Genomic DNA, 24,392 nt, shown 5'->3' with positions numbered 1-24,392 from the left:
TTAGTCATTTCCTTTTTCTAGGGCCTGGCTTCTTCTTCTGTGAAATAGGGTGACAGGTCTAAGGCCCCTCCTGGTTACAAATTCTATTAATATATGATTCTATATTATAGGACGAGGGGTGCCTGTTGTAGCCTCACTTGGTTCTTGCAGGGCCTCTTTGTTATTCAAGAGACTCGGCACAATGTTGACTTTTTAATCTTTTAATTAATTCTCATGTCATCCATGAAGTAAATCAGATGAGAAAATCCAGATGAACATTCCCATTTAAGCCAGTTTCTTGGGGCTGATATTTTAACAAACAATAAACTGATGAATCATGAGATGACCTTGGAAAATATTAGACTCTTAAATCTTCTCAACATTTTTCAGGAAATAGGCTGTAAATGAGGGAAGAAAAATGTAAATGTGTTCAAGATGGGGAACTACCTTAAATAAAAATAACTACATTTTACTTTTAAATAAAAATAATAAATCTCCTCCTGAAAGAGTACTTGGGATGGGTACAAACGTAGTATCAGGGATTTTTCTTTAGATCGCACAACCAGCTTTTTATTTGCTAACCAGAGCATTTTGGAAAATTTGCATCTTGAATGCAGACCCAGGCAAGGAAGCCGGTTGGGACGGGTGACTTCTCCAGCCACTTTCTCAGTGATTTGGTTTTCCTGATGGTCAACTCTGCCCTAAAACCAAACTCATCTTCATCAGGGGGAGCTGTGGGTTAAAAATGTGAAGGTGGCAAGATTTATCTTCTGCTTCAGCATCTGGTTCTCCCTGCTCAGTGTCAACTCACCAAAGCTGCCTTATATACCTGTATTCTTTCCTCTCTCTTTCCTCCCACCCTCCCTCCCTCCCTCTTTCCTTCCTTTCTTTCTTTTTCTTCTTTCTTTCTTTCTCTTCTTTCTTTCTTTCTTTCCCTTTCCCCTTTCTTCCTCCCTTCCTCCCTCCCTCCCTTCCTCCCTTTCCCTCTTTCCCTTTCTTCCTTCCTTCCTTCCTTCTCTCTTTCTCTCTTTCTTTCTCTTTCTTTTCTCTCCACACATTCAATATATTTTAGCGGGAGAAATTTTCTACATTTATTGTTCTGACCTATAATTGGTTGAGAATATCCTACAGAGGGCTATATATTCCCAGGTTTGGTAAGCTTATAGGACTAAAACGCTCAAACAAACCCACAGCCTTGAGGGAAGGTGGGGGTGTGAGAGGAAGGGATATTTATAGGGTCTGTCAATCAGGGTCCATCTGCAAATAGCAGAAACCACTCTGGCTAATTTCAACAACCCTTTAATAAGGGAATTATATGCTTACAAAATTGTTTGAAGGGTTATCGGAAGAGCTCTAGGTTGAGCTTCCAAGAATGACCCCTAGAACAAGATGGTAGAAGTGGCCCACAAAGGGAGCTGTTACTTCTGTCAATACTAGTAAGTTGGGGGATCAGGAAGTGCTAGGACCACATTGCTCCTGACACCCACAGAGCTAAGAAACAGACACTGGGACTCCTGCCACTGCTGTCACAGAAGAACCCAACCCATCTCTGTTTTCATGTGTGCCAACAGAAATAACAGAAAACAGCAGAAGCGTGGCCTGTACCTTATTTCTGCCTTCCAAATCCCCAGGTGTGTTTCCTTGATGGACTCAGAACTCTCGCTGTCAAGGAGTCTAGGAAATACATAGTATATCTTTTTTTATCTGAAGTACTTAGTGAAGCATATTACAAGGGAGTTGGAACGGAGCTGAGTGAGCCTAACTGTGGTATGTAACATGGGAGGAGGGAGGGGGAACAACTTCATTTTCCCCAAGGGCCCTGGAGGTTCACTCCCATACGCCAAGGCCAGCTATGAACATCATCATGGGTATAGAAAGAAGCCACATGGAGCATAAAGCCCTCTGGTAGGGTAGGACTCAGAGTATAGAGTGTAAGTCACTGCTGGCTTCCTAGAGCTTACACTGTCTCACCTGAGAAATGGAAACACAGACTTACAGTCTGGCAGGCCAATTATATATATAGATATATAGATAATGATATATCTATATATATATAATTTTATATATGTGAATATATATATATATGCCTTTGAAAAAAAATGCATTTGGTAATTTAATTTGCATTTTTCAAAAAATCAACCTTAGATGCCATCCATATGGAGAGATATGTCCAACTCGCAACATCTACTTGTTGTGAGCCTGCTAAGTGCCAAGGAATGCTTTCACATGCGCTTTCTCATTTAATTTTCATAGCACATGAATTCAGAATTCCTGGGCTATGAGCTCTATTGTATATGTGAGACAGTTATTAAATTTCTTCCAGGGGGCAAGGAGGGACTACCCTTAGTATGTGTGAAGGCGATTCATGTAGCCTTACTGGAGAAAGTGAAAGTTGAAATATACATGCAACTATTTAGAGAAGATGTCAGATTTCCAAAATCAGAATGTGTGAGGAAATTTAAATATGTGTCTAACCCATGTGACATTGGACTGCCGAACTTTAATTTAATGGTGTTGCAAAAGAAGTGTTATGACCTTAGTAGTATTGTGTTCTCGTGTGTGAACAGAGCATAGTTTATTTAACCAGTTCCTTATTGATGGGCATTTGGTTGTCTCTGATCTTTTTCTATTGTAGACAAGGAAGCAATGATGAATTATCCTGTACATGCATCATTTTGTCAGTGTGGAAGGAAACATATAAAACCTCCAGAAACGGAAATGTCAGGTCAAAGGGTGAATGTATTGCAAATTTGGGAAATATTGCCAATTGCTTCCTGTTATGGTTGTGTCACTTTTCACTCCCACTGGCAGTGGTTGAGATTACCTGATTCCCCACAGCCTTGCTAACAGAAACTGCTGCTTAACTTTTGGGTTTTTCCTAATTTAACAGTTATCTCAGTTTAATTTCAATTTTCTTTTTTCATATTATTACTTGAAGAAAATTTACTTTCTTTTTATATGTGTAAGGGCCACTTGTATCTCTTTTTCTATGAACTTTCAGTTCACGTACTTTGCTCATTTTTCCTTAAAAAGACTGATCATTATTGGTCTTTCTTGTATTGATTTATTGTAATTCTTCATATATTTGGATAATTAGCACTTTGTCTAAGATGCAGGTTGCAAATATATCTTTCCTAGTTTATCATTTGTCTTTCAACATTGCTTTGGCATATTTTTCCATGTACTTTAAAAAGTTCTATGCAGTAAAAATTGCTATCTTTTGTGTGTGTCTTCTGCATTTTGAGTCATAGTTAGCTTGTAAAGAAGCTACTCATGTTTTCTTCTGATGGTTTTATAGTTTCATTTTTCAACATCAAGACTTTAAAGATAGTTGCCTTTTTCCTGGTACATGATGAGAGGAATAGATTCAACTTTATTTTTTCCAGGTGGCTACTCGGTTGTCTCAACATTTATTTGAAACTTTTTTCTTGCCACTCTGATTTGAGTTACCATCTTTTCATGTACTAAAGTTTTGTATGTATTTGGCTCTATTTCTGCAACTGAAATTCTCCTCCTTTAGCCTGTTTAGTCATGCACAATTATTGGGACCTGTTAGCATGTTTTAATATCCATTTGGGATAGCTCCAGCACACTTTTCTCCATTTTTCAAGTTTTTTTGGTTACTCTTGCTTATTTATTTTTCGGAATGAATTTAGAAAAATACTTATCTATTTCTTGGGAAAAAATCAGTTGGTAATTTTATTAAGATCAGGTTAAATGTATAAATTGACTCAGAGAGAACAGACTTTTTGTCATGTTGAATTTTTCTACCAAAGAATAAGGCATATATTTCCACTGTTCTGTTCTGCTTTTGTGTCCCACAGTAGCGTTTTGAAATTTTCCTCATAAAGATGTATGTTTCTTGTTAAGTTTATTCTTGTATTTTATCTATTTGTTGTGGTATTTGCTGTTGCAGATGTGCTTTTCTTTTCCATTGTATTTTTAAAACTAGTATTGTTTTATATGAGAAAACTATTCATTACTGTATATTAATTTTATAACCTGCAGTTTACCACATTCTCTTATTATTAGTAGTAGATTTTCAGTTGGTTCTCTTAAATATATAATCATATCTTCTGAAAATAGTGTCGGTTTTACCATCTCTTACAATTCTTACACTTTCTCTTGTCTAATTGTATTTCTTAATATCTTCAGGACAATATTAAATAGCAGTGGTGATAGGGAGCATCTTCAGCTTGTTTCTTACCTTAGCATGAGTTCTTCCATTGTTCTCCATTAAGATTGTTTCTCGTTTCTGGCTTAATAAATCATGTTAAATAAATCATCCATTTATATTTCATGGGGTGCTTTCAAAAATCAAGAATGGGTTTTTATTTTTTTGCAAATCCTTATTAGCATCAGTTGAGATAATTTTTCTCCTCGGATATATTAATATAGAAATATCACTGATATTAAACCATCTTTTCATTCACGGAATAAACAACACTTGATCATTATTTTAAATGTACCCCTTGATTCTGCTTGCTAATATTTTATTTAATGTTTTTATGTTGATATTTACGTGAGACTGGTCTGTAATTTTCTTTCTTCATGCAGTCTTTGCCAGGTTTTGATATCAATGTTATATTTGTTCTGGAACCATTAAGAAATAAACGATCAGATTGAGATTCCTCAGAAGACATGGGCCTTGTGAATTTCTTTTTTTTAATTTAATTTCATTTATTTTTGGCTGTGTTGGGTCTTCGTTGCTGCGCACAGGGTTTCTCTAGTTGTGGTGAGCGGGGGCTACTCTTTGTTGCAGTGTGTGGGCTTCTCCTCGTGGTGGCTTCTCTTGTTGTGGAGCACGGGCTCTAGGTGCACGGGCTTCAGTAGTTGTGGCACGCGGGCTCTAGAGCGCAGGCTCAGTAGTTGTGGCGCACAGGCTTAGTTGCTCCGGGGCATGTGGGATCTTCCCAGACCAGGGATCGAACCTGTGTCCCCTGCATTGGCAGGAGGATTCTTATCCACTGCACCACCAGGGAAGTCCCGGGCCATGTGAATTTAAGCCATGCACCTACGTGAAGCCTAATTGTGGTTCTATATTTTCAGAGATATTTTTATTTTCCCTCCCATCCACCATCAAGATTGAAGCACATAAGTTTTCTTACTGTACTTTTCTGTACGCTGGATTTTTCTAGCTCATCTTTTGGTATTTTAGCTTTGTGCATGTGTCTCCTATCCATCTCCCTCACTTTGGGAGGACTTCCGTGCTCTAGACATTAGTAGGATGTCAAAATAGAAACTTGAGGTCATAAAAGATGACTTTAAGGCACCTGGCATTGCACTTGGATTTCTCCTTTCACCCATTTGGCCTATGTAACTTTTTGTAACTTTATTGCTAACCTATTCTTAAAACTGAAAACAAATCTATTTTGTCCAGAATTTTTACTTGTCTTGCAGAAAGAAGCTGTTAAGGATATCTGGTCTACCATACTGCTAGAAACAGATATTAGGACTTGCCATATGAAATATCAAAATATTTTATAATACTAAAGCAATTAAAATTGTGTGGTTTTGGCACAGAGATAAATGGGTTAATGAGGCAGAATGGAGACTATATAAGATCTGTCTCTATATAAGAACTTAGTACATATCCTTGCCACTGCAACTTTTAGAATTAAATTCCAGATGGATTAAAAAAAAACCAAAGCTACAAAAGTGTTAGATAAAAATACAGACAAATATATATATAACTACTGAAAAGGAAAGATCCTCTAAGTCAAACACACATACACTCATATAAGAAAATATATTTGTAACAAATATTTGTAACCCATGGGGTAGAGAAATTCTCTAAAGCAAGACATACTCATGCTTGCACAAAGAGCTTTACAGGAAAAGTTGATAAATTGGATTACTTCCACATCAAAACCAAAGTGAAAGAATATGCAAGAGCCTAGAAGAAAAGATTTTCATCATATATACAGTAACAAAAAATTACTGTCACAAATCTGTTAGACAGTCAACAAGAAAAAAAAGCAGTTCAGTAGAAAAATTGTCAATGGCTATAAAGAAGTAAAACAAAAACCCAATAAAGATATTAAAAGATATGTCCCTTTTACAGTTAATCAGGGACATGCAAATCTTAACAATGAGAAACTATTTGTTAACTATGATGTAGTCAAGAATTTCATACTGGTTATATCAAGTGAAGGCAAATAGGCAGAAAATTGATTTCCTAATTTCAGTTGGGAATCTAAATTGATATAATCTTTTTAAAGATAATTTAATGATATCAAAATTCTAAAAATGCATACCCTTTTATGTAAGCATGCTAGTTACACAGCATACACTGTAAGAATATATGCACTTATGACAAAGAGATTCTATAATAATAAAAATTTAAGACATTATTATTCTATAATAATAAATTTTTTAAATTTGTTAAATGATCTATGGATCGTACATGTGCACAAGGAGACATGTACAATAATGTTTATTGCATCACTATTTGTGATAGCAAATAGTCAAAAAGAACAAATGATAATGATGAAGGAATGGATAAAGTGTGGTCTAATCATATGATAGATTACTATGTAGCAGTTAAAAGGAATAAACAGACATGTTTGTCAATGTGGATGGATAGCAAATGTAATTTGCATGATAAAAGCAAGTCGTAGAGTCATACAGAAAGAAGCCATTTCTGTAATAATTTTTTTTTTACATTTTTTGTCTTTAGTATTAACATAGAATAGATTCTCTCATTCAGTAGTATTTTGAGTATTCAATAAATATTCTATGATGAATTATAGGAAACACAATACTTTGTTGCAGAACTCAAGAAGCTAAGAAAAACAGATGTAATGAGAAATAATATCTACTGGGCCAAGTGCCAGGTACTTTTACAGCTACTGTATTACTTATTTCTCCCAAGTGTTGGAGGTGCATATTATTACCCTTTTTTTTTCCAGTGGGAAACTAGCTAAATTAATCATATTGCATATACACAATAAAATACCATGAAAAAGGGAACACATATATAGTCTTTGGTTGAACCGTATACCATTCTAAGTGCTCTAGATTACATATACTATCTCACATAATTTCCCAACAATACTACTACTATCCCATTTTACATATGAGACAAGAAGTTAAGTAACATGCCCAAGATGACACATATATATATATATATATTTTTTTTTCTATGTCATAATGTTGATATTCAGTCCAGGAATCCTCCACTGTAACAGCTCCTTTACCTTGCAGTGAAAATTGATTTGTGTACGTTTTGCCTCTGAGTCCTTGTGGGATTTTTTTTTTTATTCAAACAGAAAGTCACAAAAATTATAATCATCCTCATCAGTTCACTCAGTCCCATGTAATTAATTTTTTTCATCTTGATCTTTGTTAGCACATTTATGAATCCATCAGTTTTCTATTAGGGTTCTGAAAATGCTTATTACTTCAGTTCAGCAGTTTAGTCAGTTACCAGAAACCTGTACTTGTCAGAGTCTTTTCCATGAATTCTTTGAAGATGAAACCCTTTTATAGGAACATTTTTGCAAAAGCATCAGAGTACACCCAGAACTGTCTGTAAATGACAAAAACTTAAAAATGACCACAGTTAAAGATCTGATGAAAGTTCATAATAATGCAATTGACAAGGAAATTTAGTTATTTCTGAGTTATACATTTTAAAGTAATAACTAGAATTATGACTTATAACATTATACCAGAACATATAAGATTTTTAGAAATTTCATGTAGTGTCTGAAACATTTATGTTAACATATTTCCATACAGATAACCCAAAGAAAGTTTAGTACTAGTTGCTTTTTTGTTTGTTTGTTTTTTTATACTGCAGGTTATTAGTCATCAATTTTATACATTTCAGTGTATACATGTCAATCCCAATTGCCCAATTCAGCATACCACCATCCCCACCCCACCGCGGTTTTCCCCCCTTGGTATCCATACGTTTGTTCTCTACATCTGTGTCTCAACTTCTGCCCTTCAAACTGTTTCATCTGTACCATTTTTCTAATTTCCACATACATGCGTTAATATACGATATTTGTTTTTCTCTTTCTGACTTACTTCACTCTGTATAACAGTCTTTAGATCCATCCACGTCTCAACAAATGACTCAATTTTGTTCCTTTTTATGGCTGAGTAATATTCCATTGTATATATGTACCACATCTTCTTTTTTTTTTTTTTTTTTTTTTTTTTTGGTACGCAGGCCTCTCACTGCTGTGGCCTCTCCAGTTGCAGAGCACAGGCTCCGGACGCGCAGGCTCAGCGGCCATGGCTCACGGGCCCAGCCTCTCCGCGGCATGTGGGATCTTCCCAGACCGGGGCACGAACCCACGTCCCCTGCATCGGCAGGCGGACTCTCAACCACTGCGCCACTAGGGAAGCCCCACATCTTCTTTATCCATTCATCTGTCAATGGGCATTTAGGTTGCTTCCATGACCTGGCAATTGTAAATAGGGCTACAATGAACATTGGGGTGCATGTGTCTTTTTGAATTATAGTTTTCTCTGGGTATATGCCCAGCAGTGGGATTGCTGGATCATATGGTAATTCTATTTTTAGTTTTTTAAGGAACCTCCATACTGTTCTCCACAGTGGCTGTATCAATTTACATTCCTACCAACAGTGCAAGAGGGTTCCCTTTTCTCCACACTCTGTCCAGCATTTATTGTTTGTAGATTTTCTGATGATGCCCATTCTAACTGGTGTGAGGTGATACCTCATTGTAGTTTTGATTTGCATTTCTCTAATAATTAGTGATGTTGAACAGCTTTTCACGTGCTTGGCCATCTGTATGTCATCTTTGGAGAAATGTCTATTTAGGTCTTCCACCCATTTTTTGATTGGGTTGTTTGTTTTTTGATATTGAGCTCCATGAACTGCTTGTATAATTTAGAGATTAATCCGTTGCTTCATTTGCAAATATTTTCTCCCATTCTGAGGGTTGTCTTTTTGTCTTGTTTATAGTTTCCTTTGCTGTGCAAAAGCTTTTAAGTTTTATTAGGTCCCATTTGTTTATTTTTGTTTTTATTTCCATTACTCTAAGAGGTGGATCAAAAAAGATCTTGCTGTGATTTATGTCAAAGAGTGTTCTTCCTATGTTTTCCTCTAAGAGTTTTATAGTGTGCGGTCTTAACATTTAGGTCTCTAATCCATTTTGAGTTTATTTTTGTATATGGTGTTAGGGAGTGTTCTAATTTCATTCTTTTACATGTAGCTGTCCAGTTTTCCCAGCACCACTTATTGAAGAGACTGTCTTTTCTAAGCTCACAAAATAATGCTGTATGTTATCAAAGAAAAATATGGCAGGTGGATTAGAAAGACACACATTAAATATCTGAGAGTAGATGTCTATGGTGAAGGGGGAAGAGTGGGGGTAAAGGAGTAAAAACCCAAATTGGCTGTAACTAAGGTGTATGGATAATCAAATCATGTCAATCCATTTGTACAACTGCGGTCTAACAATTTTCGAAAAACAAAACAAACAAACAAATAAACAAAACTCTGATACAACCATACCAGTTCTTAGGTGAGAATTAAAAGAAGTTAAAAAAGCAAAATCAAGGGACTTCCCTGGTGGTCCAGTGGTTAAGACTCCACTCTCCCAATACAGGGGGCACGGGGTTCAATCCCTGGTGGGGGAACTAAGATCCCACATGCCACAAGGCCAAAAAAAAAACCCAAAAACAAGTCAAAGAACCATGTGTACAGTGTAATAAAACATAAAACAAACCTACAAAATAAAACTCTCTTTACACACACACACACACACGTACACACACACACACACACAAATGCATAGAGAAAGTTTTGAAAAAGGTAACTATTGGAAAACTATAAATAGTGATGTGGAAAATTTTCTTACATTATTCATAAAAAATTATAAATAGTATAGGATAAAATAAATGCAGATAGGAACTCCAGGGAAAACAAAAAGCAGTAAGAAAGGAAATCTAATGGTGACTTCTTCTGTAATGAGCAATATTTTCACAGTTACAATAATGTAAAGAGGTGGGTTTTTTTGGCCCTCTTTCTCTCACTCTACACAGGTGTGTGTGAATGATGTGTATATATATGTTACATATGTGAGTATTTCATTTTCACAAGGATTTTATGCCCCAAATATTCATGCCATAGTAAAATTTTTCTCATTTATGTATAGAATATAACTCCCAAGCAGACCATATACTTGCTCTTTTACAGTCACATCATCTCTATCTGAATGTCTGTCTGTCTGTCTGTCTTTGTCTCTGTCTCTCCCCAAATATATATATATATATATGTATTTCTCAGCTATACAGCAGGTCAAGTTTTTAGAGACTTCCAGGAGTTAAAATGAGAGGAGATAGACAATGCTACTATTGAACAGTATCTGACTCTGTAATTATAATGCATTTATTGCCAAGAGCAAAGAGTTTTAATTGATTTTTAGTTGTTCATAACCAACCTATCAGTAAAGCTTAGGAGACCTAGTTATAAACTTGATAATGCAAAAATCAAGTATGGATGACAGAAGATACAAACTGAAGTGTAGAATTACTGAGTGGATTTGTTGGGGAGCTAATATCTTAATTCTTTAAAAAGATAGTTGACGAAACAAAAACTAAAGGTGGGGGCTTCCCTGGTGGCGCAGTGGTTGAGGGTCTGCCTGCCGATGCAGGGGACACGGGTTCATGCCCCAGTCCGGGAGGATCCCACATGCCGTGGAGCGGCTGGGCCTCTGAGCCTGCGCATCCAGAGCCTGTGCTCTGCAATGGGAGAGGCCTCAACAGTGAGAAGCCCGCGTACCGCAAAAAAAACCCCAAAAAACACTAAAGGTGTTAGGATGTTATTTATAGTTATAAAGGTATAGAGCAACTAAAAGGGGAGGTAGAGGAGGTGTTGGAAAATGAGCTGAGTTTTTCATCTATCATTGGACAGGTTAAATAGATAATGTTGACACATTGATAAACCAAGAAATGGCAGTAGAAGCTTATTTAGGAATATGGAAATATAGCAGAGCGCCTTTTCTTTCCAATAACAAAAATAACCCTAATTCAGTTTGACTTGGATTGTCAGGAAATGTATTGGCTCTCATCACTGAACTTCCAGAGGTAGGGCAGGTTTAAGATTGATCCAATCCAGTATATCTAGCTCTGTTTCCCTGCATTTCTCTTGACCCTGAACTTATTTGTGACTTGGCCTCTCCTCAGGTTGGTATTAAGATAGCTGGCATTCTAGGTCTTTCCACATATCCAAGTCCTGGAAAAACTGGTCTCTAGTTCCCCAGAGGAAAATGAAATTTCCTCTTTCTCTCTCATTTAAGGGTCTTCTTCCATTTTTTATATTCTGACTGAAAATGAACCTATTTACATGGTGATTGATGGTGGGAACAACCATTCTTCATAGAAAGGAAAGACTTGGCCATTTCCATGGTAGAGGGTGAGCTGCTTGGAGCAGGCCAGGAGAATGGCCATGGACTTGCTTAGACTTAGGAAGTAATTATAAGTTGTTCTTGAGTAGTATACCTGCCTATTATTCTCAACCTCCAGTAGGTGTTTTTTTTTTTTTAACCATTTATTTATTTATTGGCTGTGTCATGTGGCTTGCAGGATCTTAGTTCACCACCAGGAATCGAACCTATGCCCCCTGCAATGGAAGCGCAATGGTCCTAGCCACTGGACCGCCAGGGAATTCCCTCCAGGAGGTGTTATTAATGTTACATCTCAGTCTCAACATTGCTGGGAGAAGTTAGGAAAGAGCTGGTGCCAGGCTTGGAGCAAAGAATTCCAACTAAAAGTGGAATCCCTAACCCCTAGATGGAGATGGTTAGCAATATCAGTCAGCAGAAGGAGCTGGGTCCAGGAGAAAGGTGAGCCATGACGTGTGGACTAAGGAGAAGCTTCTCAAACACATTGGGGGATACGTGTGGTTATTTATAGCAAGGAGTTTGCTAGGGGCTTGAATAATAATTATGGGTATAATTATTGGGGTATAAAGAGGACGAATGACCAAATTTTATATATGGGTTTCAAATAGATTGGATTTCAACCCAATTTTTCATTTTCCCTTTTGGAAGAATATTTGGAAAAAAATATTCCCTTATTTTACAGAAAGTCGCTCTCCTCTGTAAATGAATTTCCTGGACAGAATCCATTACCTGGCCAGTGGAAGTCTCCTTAAGTAAGACATGAATACCTCCTTGTTCACTTAGCTATCGATTTGATTTTTTAAAAAAACCTCTACCATTTGTGTGCAGGTGTGCCTGTTCATGTTCAATCAAAAATTATAGCAAGACAGAGATGGGACCTGTGAAATTCTCCTTCCACGATGCCTACCATTTCACTACGTGTAACTGGGCTTCTAATAAAAGATTCCATGTACTGGTGTTCTTCTAGGGGAGCTTTCTAGGGCAGTTGTGAGGCTGGAGATGTAGATATTCTGGTCAAATATGAATATAATATTCACTTTTAAATTCTGGAGAAGACTCTCTGGGATAGCAATGTATTTCCTGATTCCTAGAGACTATGAATGGAATGGACTGAAACTTGTTTTTGATAGTTTACCTGTTCATCTATCTGAAGGAAGAATGCAAAATCAGATACACTTTCAAGGTCCTTTTCTAGTTCTGGCTTTTTACATATTTAAAATTCAAGAGCACAAAAAAATTTTAAGCTTCCCATTTCATTTTGCCCCCAAGGTACATAAGTTTGATGAGAGCATGGACATGGTAAATGGAAAGAAAAGTCATAAACTTGGGTTTAAACTTGTTTTTCCTTAAAATGACAAAGCTATGATTTGTCACATATTCTATATAGCTTTGGAAGAGAATTCTTCCTCCATTTACTCCTAACAATTATTATATTCAGGAGAAAGACATAGGGAAGAGTGTTTCTAAATAAAATTTTATTCAAGGTTGGCAGCCATTGATGTTCAAGGAAATAATAATAGGGCAATAGTCATTTGTTCCTGCAAAATGCTTTTCCATGGAAGGATCTTGAAGAACATTTAGAAATGGTGACCTCATTAATCCCAGCCACATTTATGTGAAAGAACAGGCACACGCGTGACAATGTTTCAGACAGCCAAAGGGCTGCAAAGGAAAGTGAAGTGATTTGTCAAAGGTCAACTTACAGATCCCTAGGAAGAGTTTGATGATGATTATTTATTTTTTTTGCCCTGCCCCCCGCTTGACGATTATTTTAATCACTGACAGTGGCTTAATATGTTTCTCTTCCAAGAATATGGGAAGATCGTCTTAAGTCTTTGGAATAAGCATCATCTTTAAAATATAATTTGTCTTACTTTCTCGGATTATGAAAGTAGTACATGATCATTGCGGAAAATTTGGAAGACATAAAACAGTAGAAAGATGGGAAAAAGTCATCATCAGCCCACACTCTCAAAAACAGTATCTTTTCTTTCTTGTAATAGCTGGAATGGCTTTGATTTCTTGACCAGGTTCTGACCGATACATTGGATAGCATGGTTCAAAACTTCTATAGCACTACTTCCTGCTAAGTGACTGGGGTCTGTATCATAGATCACATATGCTGGTTCAAGTAGGTCATTATCAGAAGGTCAAGTAAATGAAAGAAGGCAGGGCTACAGAGAACTGTACAGGTATATAAATGCCTTGTTTCTCCTTTGCTTGAAATGGAGCAAAATTAGTCAGATGAAGTTAAACCCATGAAAGACATCTTTTACATGGGCTCCTCTGCGCCATAGGGTAAACTTTCCTCCTTCTCTCTGTTATCTAATAATGGCCTCCTCCCTTTTTTTCCTGCTATCTCTTCTATTTCTTAAGTTACTTCATCTGTAAGCATAAAAAACTTCTTATGCAGTACCAACTTTAACAATACCAGATTTTGAAACTGGAGCATAAGACAAATGGGCATGATTTTAAAGAGACAAATTGTAATATTAATGACAATGAAAACTGTTATGAGTCAGAAGGAAAATATTTTCAAGTTTTAGCAGATAGCTGTTCAGAATTTATCATGTACTGTGTCAGGCACTGCTGGTGATACAATGATTTTTTTTTTTTTAAGATGTATTTATTATTTATTTATTTATTTATTTTTGGCTGTGTCGGGTCTTAGCTGCAGCACGCGGGAACATATATTGGGAAGGGCCAAGCAATGAGTTGCCGAAATTTGGTGGGGGAAGAACAGGTGTGAAGGCAGTTTGCTTCTTGGAAGAACTGGGATTTGAACTCCCCTTTGAGGATAAGAAGGATTCAATAGGCACAAAAGCCTGGGGAGGTCATCCCAGCAGGAGGCACTGACCTGAGCAGAAGCCTAGAAGCTGGACAATGCAGAACAGCCTCCGGGTAGGAGCAACAGAGACCAAATGTTAAGCTGCAATGTAATGGAGTCTTTGGCCGAAAGGCAAGGAATAGGACTGATTTTTTAAAAATTACCCAAGGCAAAAGTTCCAAGACCACTTGGCCAGGATAAAATGTGACTACTGAATTTGCTTCCCTGTTACTGGAGTTGACACTCCTGTGTTCTATACACAACTCGTGCCAGCAGAAATGGTCGCATTATTTACTCTAATGAGTTCTCCTAATTTTTGGATTGTCCAAAATAAGGCAAAGAGTGTAACCAGTGAATATATGACAACAGTAATCAAAATAAATACATGGGACGCCCGAGACCACAGCCCAAGGCTATTATTCATTAAATGGGGGAAGAAAAAATCCTACAAATGCAGGGTTCTGGGTCCCTCTCCTAAATATTAATTGTTTATTTCATGATTCTCCTCCACTTTAAACAGACCTTAAACCACCCCTTCTTAATATGCTCCCCTAAAGGATTATAAACTAGAAAGGAGGTTGGTTTAAACAAAGTAAAAGTAATCAGAAAGTAAGCAATCTTCTTCTCTTTCTCTCTGGCTCGAAGCTTGTTATGTCTGTTAAGGAACTTTTCTCTTCAGCGCACAGACCTCAAGGTCAAACAGAGGTCACTCTTCTGCTTTTTGAGGTATGGGTGCTTTCATGTTATTTGCTCATTTTTATTGCTGAGAATAACCATCCATTTGCCCACATAACCAGGGCCTCCCCAACACAAAGACTTGAGAGTGGCCTCTGGCGGGGGAGGGGGGTGGTTAATCCCATTCAACACAAAGCAAACAAGTTCAAATCTCATTAAATGTTGGACTTTGAAGCAAGAATACAAATATTTCCAATTTAGAAAAGGAAGATAGAAATGTGACAGAAGTATTCTAATCATTTAGTAGAATAAGTCGTACCAACATGATCCTAAAACTGTCAACTTGGTGGAAAAAACAATAAAACTCCGTTAATAATACAACAGCACTGCTTACTTTTTCACATGAGGAAAATTCTATTATAACAAACAGCCTGAGGCTTTTAAATTGCTTTTGTTCTAGATCAGTGGAATATTGTTATAAAGAATATATTGCTAGCGATGATGGTTTGGATCTGAAGATGAAAACTAGCCGATTTTTTAGTGTGAACCAGCAGGGATGGTGGTGGTTGCACATGGGGCCGTGTGTGAATAACCTCCTTTGTGCAAAATTTTAAAAGGTAGACCCTTCATTTGGGCACACATCTTGGTGAGCAGAATGCAGGGTGGAATTCAACTCCATTTGTCCCCTCAGCCAGGGCACAGCTATACAACCTTCTGCAGAGGCCCTGGTGGCATGAGATTGTTCTTTTAAGACCTATTTATAAGTTGATCCTCTGAAATTATTTTCCTCGAGTCTACCCCAGAACAGGCCTCATCTATGCCTCCTTTTTAGTTATAAGGTCCTCTATGATAGAATTTCCCATTTAAAGATTTGGACCCATGTTTTTTTCCCCTGGTTTTGGAAGCACTTTAGATTCATCCTATAAGGGTCTTGTAGGTCTCTCAGTTACCAACGGTGGCATCTTGGGGTAAGTTAGGGTTTTTTTTTTTTACTCTCTTAGCCTAGCTTTCCTTAACAAGGAACCATGAGTTCACTGGTTCCCAATAAACATTTTGTAATGTCCTTTTTCTATACCAAAATGAAATTCATAGGTAATATGATCATTCTACACACAAAATTTTTAAATAATTATAATGTCCACATATAAAGGGGAAAGAAAAGAAGAGCTGTTTATCATAAAACTATATAAAATGCATAGGCCTAACTATAATAGAAAACGTAATGAAGTTGTCAATGCTGAGCAAAAGAAAGTTAGAATCTTCTCTCAATTTAAATAGTAGTTTACATTACTGGAAAAATGCATGTAAACCCACAATACACTTTGTGATTATGTGGAAAAGAGTTAGGTGCTAGTCTTGATCATTAGAACAGGGTTTCCACCCATACAAATGGGCTTTTGAAAGCTGTGCGGAGCATTCATGGAAATTGTTTGGTGGGTAGTACTGTCTCATACATGGAAGGAGGTATAGCACCCCTGGTCCCAATCTCCTAATGCCAGTAACGCCTGATCATTGTGATAATCAAAAATCCCCCCAAATTTCCACAACATACCTTAGTAGGGATGTATTTCTCTCATTGACAACCACTGGCTTGACTAGTCTTGAATCCAAGAAGCCTGAAAAACTCAGGACCAGAAAAGGCCTTCCTCAGTGAAGATTTTACTACCACTTCCACTTTCCTTCAGCCTCTCCTAGGGATTCCAGCTCTTAGGGGAAGGGAACACAGCTGATGTGACAATTGGCCAGGACCAGCCCTGAAAGGACCTTGAGGAAGGCAAATGATACCTCTACCTTCTCCCCACTCCATCTCCTCCCATCCTTACAGAGGTTTTCCCACATATTCTTCCCTCTCAGGCTTTCTCCCTAACAAAAATCACTTTCAGAAGTAGAGATATGTTAGCGATTTATACTTCCGTGTGAATATGTGTTAATTGTACATCTCTTAAATCCAAATGGTTTATGAGCATACAAAAAGGTGCTCAGCCTCACCAGAAATTAAGGTAGTGAGAAATTTCTAATACAAATGAGATACTATTGATATTTCATACTCATCAGGTTGGCAGAAGTCTAAAACTCCAACAGTACCAAATGTTGGAAAAGAGTGGGGAAATTGGTACAGCCACTTTGGGGAGCAATTTGATTTTATCTATTAAGATTGGAAATGCTCTTAATCCTACATCACAGGAAATCGACTCAAGTCTATACCTTAGAGGAAGACTATTTGTTTGTACCTGAAGATATATATGTTTGTGGCAGCATTACTTTTAGTAGTGAAAAACTGAATCAGCTGGAAATATTTAAATGCCATTAATGGAAGATCAGATTCATATATCACTGTGTATTCATACAAGGGAATATTATACAGCAATTACAATGATGAATCACAGCTTTGTGTCTGCACAATGATAAATCTCAACAACAATGAAGAAAAGCTAATTGCAGGGTATGTAGAGTGTGACACCGTTTAAATAGTTTAAAAACCTGCAAAACAGTGCCATATACTGTTTATAGATACATGAATATGCAGTAAAAGCACAAAGCATGTATAAGAATGATTAATTATTCATGATCTTGGTTATTTCTGAAGAAGGAGAAAGAATGAGGTTGGGAAGAGGACACACAGAAAGCTCTCAGTTGTATCTGCAATGATTTTGTTCTCCAAAAAAATATCTAAAGGAAATGTGGCCAACTGTTAAGATTTAATTTGCTATAGATAGTGCTGGATATACTAGGTACTCATTATATCTTTTACATATTTCGATGCGAAATAACACCATAATAAAAATAATTTTTAAAAGTGATGCATCTTTAAGGGATATTTGTATTCTTGATTTAGCAGATTTTTCACGACCTTCTAGGCACCAGGTGCTGAGACAGAGAACTCAACAATGAACAAGATAGCTCCCAGTCTTAGATGGTGGTTCTTAAACTTTATTGTGCATCAGGATCACCTGAAAAGCTTGTTAAAACACAGACGGCTGGGCCCAACCCCCGGAGTTTCTGATTCAGTTAAGTCTAGGATCAGGCTTGAGAATTTGCATTTCTGACAAGTTCCCAGGTGATGCTGATGTTGCTGGTTCAGGGACCACATGTCTCCTGAAGTTGTTTTAACACTATTGTGGAAGGACTTTATTCCTGCTATAAGGATTCCAAGAACTGGTGGGAGAAGTATATTTTCTGGACAGCATGCTCTGCCAAGTCTCTAAAGCACATTTATGCTGCCCGCCCTGGGCCACTAACAGCACATCATCTTCCTGGCGTCTCAAGAAATGTCACTGCATCCTCTTACCCCTTCTAACTTGTGGTTGTGTATCTTTCAACTTATTCCATTAAAACTTTAGGTCCTGTATACCTCCTATTTGTTGTACACCCTATACAAAATGTCAACAGCAGTCATTCTCTGATATTGGAATTATGGTTAATTTTTAAACCTTTTTGCTTGTCTGCATCATCTAACATTTCCATAATGAACATTTTCATTATGAACAAGAGTTAATTATATAATAAGGATATTAAAGTAAAATAAATATACATCAAGTTGTGTTAGGCTCTGTGATGCGGGCACAGGTGCTAAGAAGTAGTATGGATATGGACTTGCCTTTAAGAGGTGTATGATCTCATTCGTACATACATTGGGAAAACATTTAGCAATAAGACAAGCTATTCAGGAAAGTGTTCGCCGAGAACTAAATGTACAGTTGGCAAGTACTTTGGAAGGAAAAAATGACTAGGCTGAGTGGCCCTAGAAGGAGCATTTGGGCCCAGCCTTGGGTGATAAACCTGCCAGAGACTAAGCAGAGGGCGAGGCAGGATGCAAGGGTCTCTGCAAATCCCCAGTATACGTATAGGTGCTCAGTGAACACTGAAGAATTGAGCACTTATTGAATTCATATAGAAACTTCACTCAGGCACCAGTACATTCAGCATAACAGTGGCTCATACCCAAGACACATAAATTGAAACCAAAATTAATTTCATTGTAGGTTTATGACAAATCAAGAATGGGAAAAAATGTCATCTTCTTTTACGTGATTTCTTCATTGATGATCACGTCTCAAAAGTGCATCTGTGGGTGTGCAAAGAAAGACCCATCGGGACTGGACACCTCTTAGGTGTGTTCTCCTCCCCTTTTGCCCTTAATTAAGATGGGGGAGTTCTTACTGGTCTTGTAGATCCTCTGTTCAAAACCATACTCACCCTAAAGGAGCATCTCTTCACCTCTTTATGTTTGGATTGATTATATGTTTCTCTGCGTTAAAAAAGCCTGGAGGCATCTACTTCTGGACAAGATGAAACAACAGGGTCCAAATTTATCCTTTTGCCTTAAACAACTAGAAAAGCAGATTAAAATATATGAAAAAATGGGGGCGGAGGTATAAGCAGGGGCTGGACGGAAGAATTACAAAGGTGCATGAGGAAACTTTTGAGACTGATGACTGTATTCATTATCTTGATTACGGGGATTCTTTCGCAGGGGTCTACATATTTCAAAACTTAGACTGTATACTTCAAATATGAGCAGTTTTTGTGTGTCACTTATATCTCGATAAAACTTTTTAAAAGTACTGGAGAGAGAGGAAAAAAAAAAAAAGCCTGGGAGCACAGGTACCATCAAAAAAAATACTCCCGTGCCATTAGTTGGATAGTTTCCCTTTCTTTTAGCAGCTTTTAAAAATTACGGTTAAGCAGAGGTGAATATACAGAGAACAATAATCCTATGCTATTTATTTATTTATTTATTTATTTTTTTTGCGGTACGTGGGCCTCTCACTGCTGTGGCCTCTCCCACTGCGGAGCACAGGCTCTGGACGCGCAGGCTCAGCGGCCATGGCTCACGGGCCCAGCCGCTCCGCAGCATGTGGGATCTTCCCAGACCGGGGCACGAACCTGCGTCCCCTGTATCGGCAGACGGACTCTCAACCACTGCGCCACCAGGGAAGCCCTCCTATGCTATTTAATTGAATCATTTCCCTTCTTTTTCTCAGATCTGTTATTCATGTTAAGCAACGGGGTTGCTAATGACTTAAAGCTTCTGGGCCCTCACTTACAAGTTCTTTCCAAAGTTCTGTAGCTGATTTTCTGTTTGTAATTGTGTTTTCTTTTTTAAAAAAAGAGGCCCCAGACTTCCCTGGTGGCGCAGTGGTTAAGAATCCGCCTGCCAGTGCAGGGGACACGGGTTTGATTCTGGTCAGGGAAGATCCCACATGCTGCGGAGCAACTAAGCCTGTGTGGTGTGCCACAACTACTGAAGCCCGTGCACCTAGAACCTGTGCTCTGCAACAAGAGAAGCCACTGCAATGAGAAGCCCGCGCAACACAACGAAGAGTAGCCCCCGCTCGCTGCAACTAGAGAAAGCCTGCCAACAGCAACGAAGACACAGTGCAGCCAAAAATATAAATAAATTAAAAAAAAAAAAAAAGAGGCCCCAGATTGTATAAGATTCAGGCTCCATGAAACCTGGATGCAACCCTACTTTTTTAAAAAAAGATTTTATTAAAGGTCTTTATAGAGCAACATCAGACTCCAAATCCAGCTGCCAAGGAGACAGTGTTATGCAGTGGGTACTTGCTGGCATGGCAGGCGTCTAAGGCTTCCCTCCCTTCTGTTGGGGGATGGGGAAGGTGACAGTGAGCAGTGTCTCACCTATGGGTTCCACCATGCTCAGTGGTCAGGCAGGGGCTTCTTAAGGGCCCATCTTTCCACTTGGGTCCCAAGGCAGCATGATCTTCACTTTGATGCCCAGCGCTCCCTGTCTGAGCAGCACATGGCAGCCGGTGGTGTCTGTGTAGAAGCTAACAAGGTCCTCACTGTGGGTCATCGGGCCATCCACAACTTCATGGATTTAACCCTCTGTCCTTGGAGTTGCCCAGGCATTACGACCTAGCAACCTTTGTCCCCACTCTCCATGATGACCTTCAGCACACCACAGCAAGCCCTCCTAGAAGTGTGTACCGCAGATCCCGCCTGGGTGATGTGCACAGAGCTCTCGTATATTCCTTTTCCTCCTAAAGCTCTACACTGCCCTCAGGGAAGCCAAATCTCTTCTGAAGCACAGCGGTCAATTCCTGGATCCGCCAGCCCTTCTCACCAAGAACATTGTGCGTCCTGGAGGCCAAGATAATGATTTCCGTCCTGGTTGGTGTAAATCAGACTTCAACTCCAGAGTCGTCATCTTTGGCCAGCGCCGGAGTGAGACACTTGTTCAGTTCAGCCTTGAGGACGCCATCCGCGACATCTTGGAAATTGACACTGCCATCTTGCCACCTGGCAGCACCTTAAGGAATGGCCCAGTGCTGCTGTTAAATGACCTAAGGAGTGTGATGTGAGCAAATGGTTCCCACTGCTATTGCAGACAGAACACAAACACCCAAAGAACTTTAGGACTATGGTGGCCTAGAGCACCTTTCTCTCCTTGGATAAGCCTTTGTGTGGACTTGGTAACAGCAGCTGAGGGGCTGTGAATAATACTTCAGACTTCCTCACTTTCTTTTTCATCAATTGCTCTATCTGGAGGGACCCAAGTGTGAAGGAGAAAAATGACCCAATAAATACAATTCAGCTTCAGCAGCTTCAGAATGCCCATTCCCTGTCTCCTCCATCGGCTCCAGAATTGAACAAGCAAGGTAGGAGAGGAGAGCTTTGCCTCAGGTGCTCTTTGTGACTCAACATTGGGGAATTTCAGTTCCAACACCTCCAGAGAAGGTGTCTTGAAATGATCATGGAAATAGGATCTTTTACTACATGTGGGCCACATTTCACACTGTTCCTGAGTAGAATATCCTTGCTCTGCCTCTCTGTCAACCAGATCCCACTAGTTCCTCAATACAAGCTCAGTGCCTCCCTCCTGGAATTGCCTTCCCAGATCTATCCAGTGCAGAGTGAAATCTTCCTTCCCTAAACCGAGCACTTAAGATATGACAATTCTTGAAGCTGTTAGGAGTTTAGACCCAAACTCCTATAACCATGTGATCTTGGGTAAGTGATAATTTTTCTGAGCAGAGAGTCCCCAATAATAATTCATTTTCCACACTAATATGTGTTAATTTTATTTATTTATTATTATTATATTTTAATGTGTTAATTTTATAATTAAAATGTCTTATGGTGGCAATAACAATTCATACTAATGTCACGGAGCCGGCATGAAGCTTAACTAAGATAATATATGTAAATATCTTTTGTAAACTATAAAATGCTGTACAAACATAAGGTACCGGCAGAGGTGATATTCCAAATATTTAATGACCGGTAGGCACTGGCCTTGACCAATCAGAATAGTTTCAATCACAGCACTGGAGCTAAGTCCAGTAAACTCCTTGTGGTGTCAGACATTAACTCTCTAGCAGCTAAATTAAAGGAAGGTTTGGGGTTTCCTGGAGGAGAAGCTAAAGTAAAGGGGGTCTAGTGGAAAGAGACTCAGGGGGCTAGGGGCTATATTCTTTTTCAGATTCTCTTCCCTTATAGGTTACTACCAGATATTGAGTATAGTTCCCTGTGCTATAGAGTAAGTCCTTGTTGGTTATCTATTTTATCCATAGTAATGTGTATATGTTACTCCCAACCTCCTAATTTATCCCTCCCCCCACTTTCCATAAGTTTTTTTCCTATGTCTGTGAATCTCTTTCTGTTTTGTAAATAGGTTCATTTCTATCATTTTTATTTTTTAGATTCCACATATAAGTGTTATCATATGATATATGTCGTTGTCTGGCTTACTTAGTACGATACTCTCTAGGTCATCCATGTTGCTACAAATGGCATTATTTCATTCTTTTTTATGGCTGAGTAATATTCCATTGTATATATGTACCACACCTTCTTTATCCATTCATCTATTGACAGACATCTAGGTTGCTTTCATGTCTTGGCTATTGTAAATAGTGCTGCAATGAACATTGGGATACATGTATCTTAGAAAATATTTTTGCCTGGACAAAAATGAAGCAGGACACATGAAAATTTGTGGGGTGAATTAAAGCAGTTCTTAAAGCAAAATTTATAGCATTATAAAATAGCTTACCTTAGAGAAGAAGAAAGGTCTCAAATCAACAACTAAGCGTCCATCTTAAGAAACCAAGGAAAGCAAAACAAACCAAATGCAAGCAGAAAGAAGGAAATAATAAAGAGCAGAAAAAATGACCTTGAACTGAAAAACAATAAAGACAATCAATAAAATCAAAAGCGGATTCTCTGAAAACATCAATGAGACCAATAAACTTTAGCCATACTAAAAATTTTTAAAAATAGAAGAGACACAAATTACCAGTGTCATTAAAGACCCCACAGATATTAAAAGGTAGTGCTCTGAACAGCTCTATGCACATAAATTCAATAACTTAGATGAAATGGACCAATTCCTTAAAAGCCACAAACTTCCAAAACTCACACAAAGAAGAAATAGGCAACATATATATTAAAGAAATGGAATCCATAGGTAAAAATGTTAAAAAAAAAAAAAACAAAAACACAACCCTCCAGGCCCAAACGGTTTCACTGGTAAATTCTACCAAACTTTTTTTTTTTTTTTCTGGTATGCGGGCCTCTCACTGCTGTGGCCTCTCCCGTTGCGGAGCACAGGCTCCGGACGCGCAGGCTCAGCGGCCATGGCTCACGGACCCAGCCGCTCCGCGGCATGTGAGATCTTCCCGGACTGGGACACGAACCCGTGTCCCCTGCATTGGTAGGCGGACTCTCAACCACTGTGCCACCAGGGAAGCTCTACCAAACTTTTAAAGAACAAATAGCACCAATTTTACACAATCTCTTCCAGAGAATAGAAGGGAAGAGAACACTTCCCAACTCATTTTGTGAGGCTAGAATTGCCTTGATACCAAAAAACTAGGCAAAGACAGTACAAGGAGAGAAAACTATAGACCACTGTCCCTCATGAACAGTACACAAAAATCTTCAAAAAAGAAATACTAGGAAATCAAATCCAGCAATATATAAATAGAATACTACTCCGTGACCAAGTGGGGTTTATCCTAGAAATGCATGACTGGCTCCAAATTCAAAAATCAATCAATGTAGTTCACCATATTAAAAAACTGAAAAGGAAAAATGACATGAGCATATCAAACAATGCAGAAAAAGCGTTTGAAAACATCCAGCATCGATTCATGATAAAAACTCTCAGCAGTATAGAAATAGAAGGAAATGTCCTTAATTTGATAAAGCCCATCTACAAAATACCTACAGTTAATGTAATGTTTAATGGTGAAACACTGAATGCTTTCTCCTAAGGTCAAGAACAAAGCAAAGACGTCCTCTATCAACACTCCTATTCAGTATAGTACAGGAAGTCCTAGTCAGTGCAGTAAGGCAGAGAAAGAAAGTAAAGGCATACAGATTAGAAAGAAAGAATACTGTTCCTATCTGCAGGTGACATGATTTTCTACATAGAAAATCCCAAGGAATTTACCGAAAAAGTCTTAAATTAATAAATGAGTTTAGCACAACTGCGAGAGATAAGGCTAACTCACAAAGAAGATTATATTTCTACATGCTTAAACAATTTGGAAATC

The 24,392-nt window shown here is 38.2% G+C and overlaps 1 protein-coding gene and 1 pseudogene across 1 annotated transcript in view; one reads left to right on the top strand and one right to left on the bottom strand.

The window, feature by feature from the left end:
• The window catches only part of TRERF1 (transcriptional regulating factor 1), a 250,496-nt gene that overhangs the window by 11,402 nt on the left and 214,702 nt on the right, over positions 1-24,392 (top strand). The window contains exon 2 of the mRNA XM_032648293.1: positions 12,049-12,118. The gene's annotated coding sequence lies outside the window, so the exon portion shown is untranslated. The remainder of the gene's footprint in view (positions 1-12,048; positions 12,119-24,392) is intronic.
• On the bottom strand, positions 20,386-22,612 carry LOC116762161 (annotated as a pseudogene).

This window comes from Phocoena sinus, chromosome 11 (assembly GCF_008692025.1).
Source record: "Phocoena sinus isolate mPhoSin1 chromosome 11, mPhoSin1.pri, whole genome shotgun sequence".
In the NCBI taxonomy this organism is placed as follows: domain Eukaryota; kingdom Metazoa; phylum Chordata; class Mammalia; order Artiodactyla; family Phocoenidae; genus Phocoena; species Phocoena sinus.
This window is presented reverse-complemented; position numbering and strand designations above follow the sequence as displayed.